The following is an 11,186-nucleotide window of genomic DNA, read 5'->3' as shown; positions in this document are numbered from 1 at the left end:
CATTGTAAGTTATGTTCAACCTTTTTAATTTAATGTCTCGTAGCTAAGTTATTATTATGCTTATTTAAAACGAAGTAATCATGATGTTGGGCTAATTACTAAAATTGGGTAATTGGGCTTTGTACCATAATTGGGGTTTGGACAAAAGAACGACACTTGTGGAAATTAGACTATGGGCTATTAATGGGCTTTATATTTGTTTAACTAAATGATAGTTTGTTAATTTTAATATAAAGATTTACAATTGGACGTCCCTATAAATAACCATATACACTCAATCGGATACGATGGGCGGGATATTTATATGTACGAATAATCGTTCATTTAACCGGACACGGGAATGGATTAATAGCCACTAGAATTATTAAAACAGGGGTGAAATTATGTACAAGGACACTTGGCATAATTTTTAACAAAGTATTAAAACCTTGAGTTACACGCAGTCGATAACCTGGTGTAATTATTAAACAAAGTATTAAAATCTTGTTACAGTTTAAGTCCCCAATTAGTTGGAATATTTAACTTCGGGTATAAGGATAATTTGACGAGGACACTCGCACTTTATATTTATGACTGATGGAGTGTTATGGAAAAAAACCAGACGGACATATTAAATAATCCAGGACAAAAGACAATTAACCCATGGGCATAAAACTAAAATCAACACGTCAAACATCATGATTATGGAAGTTTAAATAAGCATAATTCTTTTATTTCATATTTAATTTCCTTTATTTTATATTTAATTGCACTTCTAATTATCGCACTTTATTTTATTGTTATTATATTTAATTGCACTTTTAATTATCGTACTTTTTAATTATCGCACTTTTATTTATCGAAATTTCATTATCGTTATTTATTTTACGCTTTAAATTAAGTCTTTCATTTATTTAATATTTTACATTTTGTTTTAACTGCGACTAAAGTTTTAAAAATCGACAAACCGGTCATTAAACGGTAAAAACCCCCCTTTATAATAATAATATTACTTATATATATATTTGTATTTTTATAAATTAAACTAATATAGCGTTAAGCTTTGTTTAAAGATTTTTTTTCCCTGTGGAACGAACCGGACTTACTAAAAACTACACTACTGTACGATTAGGTACACTGCCTATAAGTGTTGTAGCAAGGTTTAAGTATATCCATTCTATAAATAAATAAATATCTTGTGTAAACTTGTATCGTATTTAATAGTATTTCCTTGTAAAATTTAATAGTATTTTACACCCCTTAGCTTTGACATCAATGATATCTTAGAATTTTAGAATCAAATTGTGAAGAAGAAATTCATTCACGAGGATTTAGAGCGATTAAGGAGCAAGATATTCGCTAAAGATTTCATCAGAAACAGAATCATCAGGATTCTTTATGTACAAGTTTAGTCGTTGTGATTTGTCCACAGCCTCCTTCATAATTTCGCATAATTCGCTTTTCAGAATTTCAGAGTGAAAGATCATATTTCTAATAGATAAATGTTATATGTATACATATAACTGTTGATGTAGAAACGTTGCGAGTTTTCAAAGTACTAATTGCTGATTCCAGATAATTGGTATGGTAGTTCTCGTTACAAGATGTGGATGAATATATGATAGGGTTTTAATGAACAAATATAATGATTTTTCAGAAAGTCCAAATTCATTGAAGTTGCTGGTAATTTTTACTGCTACTGTGGTGAAATATAAACGGTTCTCCGGTAACGATGACGACAGGCAAACTTATATATCGAGGTTATAATAAGGCTAATTCGAATGGAAGTTGAAGTTGATTTGTTGAAGCTGTGATAAAATTGGCTAATTTGAAAAAGAGTTGCAATGTTATTTTCAGTAATAATAATGCCAAAGGAGCTAACATAGACACGTGTTAAACTTTTACTTAGGGTCCGAAAGTTTTCAGGTGTATAACTATATGCGTCAATCTTTTCTTCAATAGATGAAGTGCGGTTGGTTCATCCTTTCAATTGAGGTGTTTTCAAGAATCATGAAAGGTTTGAACGCAGATTAGAATTGTCAAGATACAAATGGCGTTTAAGATGAAATCAAGTGGCAACTTGAAGAATTATTTAGTTTCATATATTATAATCAACATTTTAATTCATTTTAATTGTCCAAAGTCATTAGTCCACAGTCGATAATCCACAGTCGACAGTCCAATAATTCATATATAGTTTAATATATAATATTCGAATTAATTAATACGTGTCGTGACCCGTATACGTCTCAGACTCGATCACAACTCAAAGTATATATATTATTATAGAATCAACCTCAACCCTGTATAGAGAACTCGATCATTACTACATATAGAGTGTCTATGGTTATTCCAAATAATATATATAGATGCGTCGATATGATATGTCAAAACCTTGTATACGTGTCCCGATATTTAAAGTGCGTAAAATAAATACATAAATTAAATGACGATAAATAAAATGCGTAAATTAAATAACAGAAATTAAATGACGATAAATAAAATTGCGAGAATATAAATTGCGATATTTAAAATGTAATACGGAATTAACAGTTAGCTAGGAACAGTTAGCTAGGATCTTGTTAGCGTGGTTTCTTAACAAAATTTCATATTGTTAATTAGTCTGTTTCTAATCAATTTTTATTTTGTCAAATGTTTTCTTCATTATGCCACTTGTTGGATTCTTATAGGTCAAAATCCAAATATGAAATTGAATGAAAATGGTTATTTTGCGGTGAACAGATACGTATATCTTGTGGATGTAAATAGGATAGTAAATGACTGTTGAATCAGATTCGAAGAATGTACGATATAACTTATTAATGCGAAATCTATATATTCCTCGGGTATTACCTACCCGTTAAAATATTTTCACCATTAACAGTTTGTACAATAAAAATTTTAATTACAATCTCTCTGAAAACATATAAACATATATATTTTCTTTAGACGTAATCATGGATTTAATGAGTCAATGTGATATTAAACTCATCAGATTTACGGCTAGAACTAGAGTACATAATCTCTAAAACATTAAAGATTACATAATCGCCATGAAAGATGAAGATAGTTTATGTAGAACGATTCGTAGAACGATGATTATGCTTGAGGTATAGATTGCGAGGTTGAGACGGGTGATGATGTTGTTGTTGTTGTTGGTACTGGTTATACTGCTGGTGCTGCTGATGGTGGTACTGTTGTTGTTGGTGTTACAAGTGTTGTTGGTGCTGAGGTTGATGATGATGTTGGTGTAGTAAGTATAGCTTGTAAATCACGCACCATTCTTGTCAGGGTTTCTATCCTACCCTCTATCATTTCTATCCATCCACTCATCTGATTCGATAGATCTTGATTATCAATTCGAAGTTCCCTAACTTCTTCTAATATTCCCCTACGATTGGTATTCGGAAGTAAAGGTTGAATATTTTCTGAGATTGCAGTAACGCGACCTTCGAGGTGAAAAACTTTAGCAAGAAGGGTGAATACAGTGTCGCGCATAGGTTCACCGGTGAGTACATCATTTTCACCGATGTTAGGAGGTAAGTTTGGTTCGCGGTAGGGCTCGCCTTCTTCATTTCTCCATCGAGTGAGTAAGTCTCGGACCCACCCCCATCTTCTCCAGAAAGAAAAATAACTAAATGGTTGAGGCACTTGTGGTTCATTTACTTCGGAGTCTGCTTCAATATACATCTCGAAATCGCTTCCGGAACTAATGGAATCTAAGCTAGGTGTAGGATCCATCTCTCACGATCAGTTAAAGGGTTTTGATATGAAATGATTTTTCGAATATCGAATGATATTCTAACTATATATAGAATATCTATACATACTTTCAAAGATCCCATGAATTACGGAGAAAATTAAGGAAACGTGTCAGTTAAAGTCTACAGTAACAGATACGCTAAGATATGAATTTTGTCTATACACTATTCATGCAGTCAATGCAGTAAAATGTGTTTAGACTAAGAATAATGAGCAGGTAATTTCCTAAGGATGATAAGCAGATGATTTCCGACAAAAATGATAAGCAAAACTTTTGACATGCAGACACGGTCGAAGTCCAGACTCTCTAATGCATCCTACCGACTATCAGTTAGACACACTAATGCAAGACCTGGTTCGCTAAGACCACTGCTCTGATACCAACTGTGAAGACCCGTCCTAATCCATCCGGACGAAGTCCATATCGATTATAAACGATTCACAACAGTTGATTACATCGCGAGGTACTTGACCTCTATATGATACATTTTACAAACATTGCATTCGTTTTTGAAAAGACAATCTTTCATTACATCGAAAGTTGACGGCGTGCATACCATTTTATAATATATCTAACTATAATTGACTTAATAATAATCTTGATGAACTCAACGACTCGAATGCAACATCTTTTGAAATATGTCATGAATGACTCCAAGTAATATCTTTAAAATGAGCAATTGCACAGCGGAAGACTTCTTTCATACCTGAGAATAAACATGCTTTCAAACCAAAAGGTTGGTGAGTTTATTAGTTTAACATAAATAATCATTTCATAATTTTAATAGACCACAAGATTTCATATTTCCATTTCTCATAAACATACGTCCCGTGCATAGAGACAAAAATATCATTCATATGGATTGAACACCTGGTAACCGACATTCACAATATGCATATAAGAATATCCCCATCATTCTGTTATCCTCCTTCGGACATGATATAAATTTCAAAGTACTAAAGCATCTGGTACTTTGGATGGGGCTTGTTGGGCCCGATAGATCTATCTTTAGGATTCGCGTCAATTAGGGTGTCTGTTCCCTAATTCTTAGATTACCAGACTATAAAGGGCATATTCGATTTAATAATCCAGCCATAGAATGTAGTTTTACTCACTTGTGTCTATTCCGTAAAACAGTTATAAAAACAGCGCATGTATTCTCAGTCCCAAAAATATATATTGCAAAAGCATTTAAAAGGGAGCAAATGAAACTCACTGTACTCTATTTTGTTGTAAAAATACATATGACGACATTGAACAATGCAGGGTTGGCCTCGGATTCACGAACCTATATCATTGGTTTATTTATTAATATACATAGTTGTAATTGAACAATATATATATAAATATTTGTTTAGTTATATCATTTTTATATATTTTCATATATTCATATATATATATATATATATATATATATATATATATATATATATATATATATATATATATATATTTTAAATAAATAAAAATATAATTTTTGTTAAGTTATAATTGTTAGATATATTTATATATATATATATATATATATATATATATATATATATATATATATATATATATATATATCATTTATTTGAAAAGATAGTTATTATAATAATACTAAATATGATAATCATTATGTTACTGATAATCTTAATAATAATAATACTTAATATACTAATAATAATGATAGCAACAATTATAAATACGATGATATTACTAATATTAATGATGAATATAATAAATCATATTATGATAGTAATAAATAAACTAGCAATACTTAAAGTTAATACTTAGTGATAACAATAATAATAATACTAATTATAATAAAAATAATACTAGTATTAATGCTACTGAAAATAATAATAATTTGTATTGTCGTCAAAATAATAATAATAATAATAATAATAATCGTAATCATAATAATAGTGTTATCTAATACTTCTAGATGACAAAATTTATAATACTAATTAATAATAATAATAATAATAATAATAATGATAATGATATTCATCATACTTAATAATAATGCTAATAATAATAATACCACTACTTGATAATAACAATTATAATTATGATACATGTATTAATAATAATAATAATTAATAATAACAATAATAATAATAATAATAATAATAATAATAATAATAATAATAATAATAATAGAAATAAAATAACAAAGTATACCCTTTATAATCTTTGTGTAAAAAGAAGTGTTGCAGAGGAGACTCGAACCCGTGACCTCTCGTTCACCCATAACACCACTAACCAACTGATCCATCTCGTTTATCTGAGATTACTAACACTCTATCTATAATTAACCCGCGTATTCCTGACTTATAATCTGACCCATGTTTACTTTAGGCCCAACTGAAAAACATATCCCGGCCCAGCATAAACCATAGATGTTCTCGGCCCAAATTGCATCATAAGGCCATGAATACAATTCGATCCAAAATCAAAAGGAAAAATAGGATTCAGTTTTCTTAATTCTATTTTCTAAAACCCATTAGATCACCCATGTTAGGGTTGTCGGCCATCAACAAAATTTCTATAAAAAAACATGACGTCGTTGTTGGACATGAAACAAAAAGAGATGTGCAGCTCCATCGTTTAAATAAATAGGAAAAAGGAAAAGAATATTCACTGTTCATCTTCTCCATTTTTTTTATTTCGTTGTTTTAACAGAACCCGAAACATAAAAAAAAATAGTACAGCAGATACAGGAACGGTTTTAATCATCTTCATCGTGATTTAAACACTATTGAAACCGGAACAAAAGTACAGCAGTAGCAGTACACGAGCTGTATTAATGGTTGGTTCGAGATTATAATTGAAATAGGAAAATGAAAATAATAGGATTAGTTAGCAGGTGAAGATGATGGTGGTGTTGGAGGTTCAAAGTGTGATCGAATAGTATGATGGTTAATGGGTGTAATAGAGGTGGTGTTGTATGGTGGTTGATCCGGCTAATCGAACGGTGACAAAGGAAATAAATAGAAAAAAAAATATAGTTTCACAATGATTGTTGTTTGGTTGTCGTTGAAGATTAACATGAAAAGGTGATCGATGATAAACACAAATGTTAGGGTGGTTGTAAACAGTAGGTGGTGTTTGGTGTTTGAGTAAGAGTTGAGCAGAAAATGGTGATCGGTTTGTGGTGATGGTGGATTTATGGTGAAGGTGAAGTTGGCGTTTAAAATAGTAGCATAATCAGCAACATGTGTATGTGATGGTGGTAGTTGGGTTGTGATGTTAATCGAAAGTAGAGTACGAGCTGTAGCAGTAATAATTCATTTCATGTTGGTGGTGATGTTTGAAGGAAGGTGGTGATTGAGATGGTGACAACTCTCGGTGAAGATGGTGAAAAAAAATGGTGATGGATGGTTCATAATGGTTGTTTCTTCGAGTAGCCTGATAAAAGTTTAATGTGGGTTTCGAATATATATGTGGTGAAGGGGGGTAGTGAGGGCATCGAAACAAGAAGAGAGCACACAGTAACGGGTGTATGATGGTGTGTGGTGTTAAAAAAAATGTAAGCGTAGCAGACTCGGGGTGTTGGAAGTGGGTTTGTGGCGTAGGAACAATGGGTACCGAGCTAGTGCGATATATAGAGGACATATATGAAGACTCAAATCTCACTTTATGCTTCTTTTCTAAAATTGAGAAAAGTATATGCATAATTAAATATATACTTCCCATCCTTTGTATGTCCCTCTTATTTTTCAATATTGTTACTGTGCTCACATTTTAGAGTAGTGGATATTATTATAAATATATACGTACATGAATTGTTTGCATGGAGTCAATTAGATTCTTAACTAGAAATTGAAGTCAAATGCAAAAGTGACGAGAAGTTTTAAAGATGATACCAATTAGAAGATAGAAATGAAAGATGATAGAGACAGGCACCATGGGAACATAATTTATAAAAAAATCCATATATGAAGGATAATGCGTGTATGCTAGCTGGAAAAGTAGAAAGGAACAAAAATTATAACAGTAATATTTATTTCAACTTTTGATAATATATTTGCATATAATATATAGTTCAACGTGCATAATTTATCAATCATAATCGCCGACAGTTCATCACGGACTGAGTTCCGGACTCCGTTGTTAATCAGTGGTGGATAAAAGTCTTCGGAAAAATCCCAAAATTTTAATTTAAGTATCTTTATTTATTTAGGTCATTATGGTATAAAGTTTGGTCATTAACTATTAAATAAAAATTACATTAATTATCCACTCCCAACCCCCAAGCAAAACATTAAAAGTTTTAAAATTGACAAACAACATCTAAATATATTATTAATAAGCCTAAAATTTATAGAACTCATTTTCGTATCACATTCTATTTTAAAATTACATAAGTTTGAATTTAACTTGCTTAATATCAATCGAAACATCAAACGAGTATTACAATCATTTAATATTTATTTTTAATATACTTTATTTATATATAGAGATATATTTTAAATAATAATTATTATAATATCCTGTTTTTATTTTATTAATTTTTAATAACAACAACATATAATACTTCAAATTATATTTCGAATTATTATTTATATATACATACACACATATCTATTTACAATTAATTGTTCGTGAATCGTCGAGAGCAGTCGAAGGTCAATTGAATATTTGAAACAGTTCAAACTTTTTGAGACTCAACATTGTAGACTTTGCTTATCGTGTCGAAATCATATAAAGATTTAGTTTAAATTTGGTCGGAAATTTCCGGGTCGTCACAGGACGGTGGTTGTCCCCAACTGTATTTCAGTTGGTATCAGAGCGGTGGTCTTAGCGAACCAGGTCTTACATTAGTGTGTCTAACTGATAGTTGTTTAGATGCATTAGTGGGTCTGGACTTCGACCGTGTCTGCATGTCAAAAGTTTTGCTTATCATTTCGTGTCAAAAATTACCTGCTTATCATTCTTAAGGAATCATTTGCTTATCATCTTAAGTCTAGACATGTCTTACTGCATTTAGTGCATCGATAGTGTATAGACAAAATTCATATCTTAGCGTATCTGTTACTATAGACTTTTCCTGACAGCTTCCGTAGATTCCTCCGTAACTTATGGGATTTTAGTATTATGTATACATATGTAAATTATGTATTGCAGGGTACTAATCTATATCCTATAATCAATTTCTTATAGAAAATCCTTCATCTGATCGTACGAGACGAATCCCTCAACCAGTTCGAATTCCTCGGATTTCGACAGCTATTCCGATATGGAGTTTCACCTAAGCTTCGAAAGCAGTGTCACCAGAATGAATCAACCAATCATCCATCCCCAATTCATCTGATGGGTTCGTAGTCGACTTAACCGATGGAGACGAGAAGAAGGCGATCCCTTCCACCCACCAACCTGCACTCTTGGCGAAGAACCTGAAGCATTCACCGGCGAACCAATCCGAAACACTATTTTCGCCCTCATTACCCGAATATCTCGCCATGATTATATACTATCTCAAATTCAAAACCTTATTCATCCACTCATTCCGACCGAAAATTATCCTGGAATAATATAAGAAGTCAACGAACTTCACGCCCGAGTTGTAGTCTTGAAAAATATGGTGCAAAACGTACCAGCTTCAGCAACATTACGGGCACCAACAACCTAAGTTTCAACATCACACGCCTCAACATCTCATTCTGTACCTCGAACATCAACATCATAAACACCAATTCTTAGGCACCATAGATACCAAGGAATACCAACAATAATGAACGATGAAGTATTGATCCATAACTTCATTGAAGAAATATTCTGCGAAGAATATGTGGTTCCTAATAGTTTTAGAGATTACTTATTCTAGCTCAAACCGAAAATCATATGGGTTTAATATCATATTAACTCATTAAATCCATGATTACGTCTGAAGAAAATATATATGCAAGTATACTTTCATAAAGATTGTAATTAAAATTCTTTTGTATAAACTGTTAAAGGTGAAAATATTTTAACGGGTAGGTAATACCCGAGGAATATTTAGTTTCACATTAATAAGTTACACTGAACATTCTTCAAATCTGATTCAACAGTCATTTATTATCCTACTTACATCCACAGATATACGAATCCGTTCACCACAGAATAACCAATTTTATTCGATTTCATATTTGAATTTTGACTTATCAGAATCCAACAAGTGGCGTAATGAAGAAAACATTGGACAATTAAAATGAATTAAAATATTGATTATAACATATGAAACTAAATAATTCTTCAAGCCTGCCACTTGATTTCATCTTAAACCTCATTTGTATCTTGACAATTACAATCTGCGTTTAAACCTTTAATGATTCTTGAAAACACCTCAATCTAGAGGATGAACCAACCGCACTCCATCTACGGAAGAAAAGATTGATGCATATAGTTATGCACCTGAAAAACTCTCAAAAACTAAGTAAACGTTTAACACGTAGCTGTGCAATTTCCTTTATTGTTATTATTACCCAAAATAATTTGGTAATCCTTTTTCAAAGTTGCAAATTTTGTCACAGCTCCAGCAAGGCAACTTCGACTTTTCATTCAAAACAACCTTATTATAACCTTGATATATATGCATGCTCATTTATTGTTACCAGAGAACCTTTTATATTCCACCATACTACCATCAGCGTTTAATCATCTAAAAAAACAATTCTCCTGAAACCACCTCGGATTGATAAACGATGATTCAGATATAGCTGCATTAAATGCAGAGGAAACGGTAAAATTGTAGATGGCCTAAATGACCAAGAGGTTGATGATAAAGAATGGAGTGTTGGGAACGCTCGATTAAAAATTTGGTACTGAAAAATGGATTGAGCAAACCATGAAGGAGACCAAGAACAAATACAAGGACCAAGCCCTATATTCAAAGAATCCAGGTAATTCTGGATCCGCCGAAATCTTTAGAGAATATCTTGCTCCGAAGTCATGTTAAAATCTTGCGGAAAATTTTTCTTCATCAACCTTCGAACTTATAAATTCTAAAATATCATCATAAATATCTTCGATATTTCTGAGGATATTTTCATAAATATTCTTGTCCGAAATTATCTATCTCTTCGTGTTTTCTGTATTCCATTATATTGGAAACTTCCGTAAAAATCTAAGTATAAATTATGAATGAATTGTGGAGAAGTGTTGGGAATTGAAGCATGAGTTAATATAATATAATGACGCTTGGCCAACGTGATTATATTACAGTAAGTCATGCTGAGTTTCTAATGAAACGTGATGATGGTTCACAGTAGATCATACCATCATCATGTGCCATGTTACATAACTCTTTCATTCTATTTAACTCCTGAACATATCAAGAAAATGTATTCTTAATGGTTCTTTCTTTCGTGATGTTGATAAATTTGAAAATCAAATCGTGCTATCACGTTCCTTCCTGCTTAGAACATTATAATCATTCGAAACTCTATATCTACAAATTTTGAACCATTATTCGCTT

The sequence above is a fragment of the Rutidosis leptorrhynchoides genome, chromosome 2, assembly GCF_046630445.1.
Source record: "Rutidosis leptorrhynchoides isolate AG116_Rl617_1_P2 chromosome 2, CSIRO_AGI_Rlap_v1, whole genome shotgun sequence".
Taxonomy (NCBI): domain Eukaryota; kingdom Viridiplantae; phylum Streptophyta; class Magnoliopsida; order Asterales; family Asteraceae; genus Rutidosis; species Rutidosis leptorrhynchoides.
The sequence above is the reverse complement of the archived record's forward strand: the minus strand, read 5'-3'. Positions refer to the sequence as shown.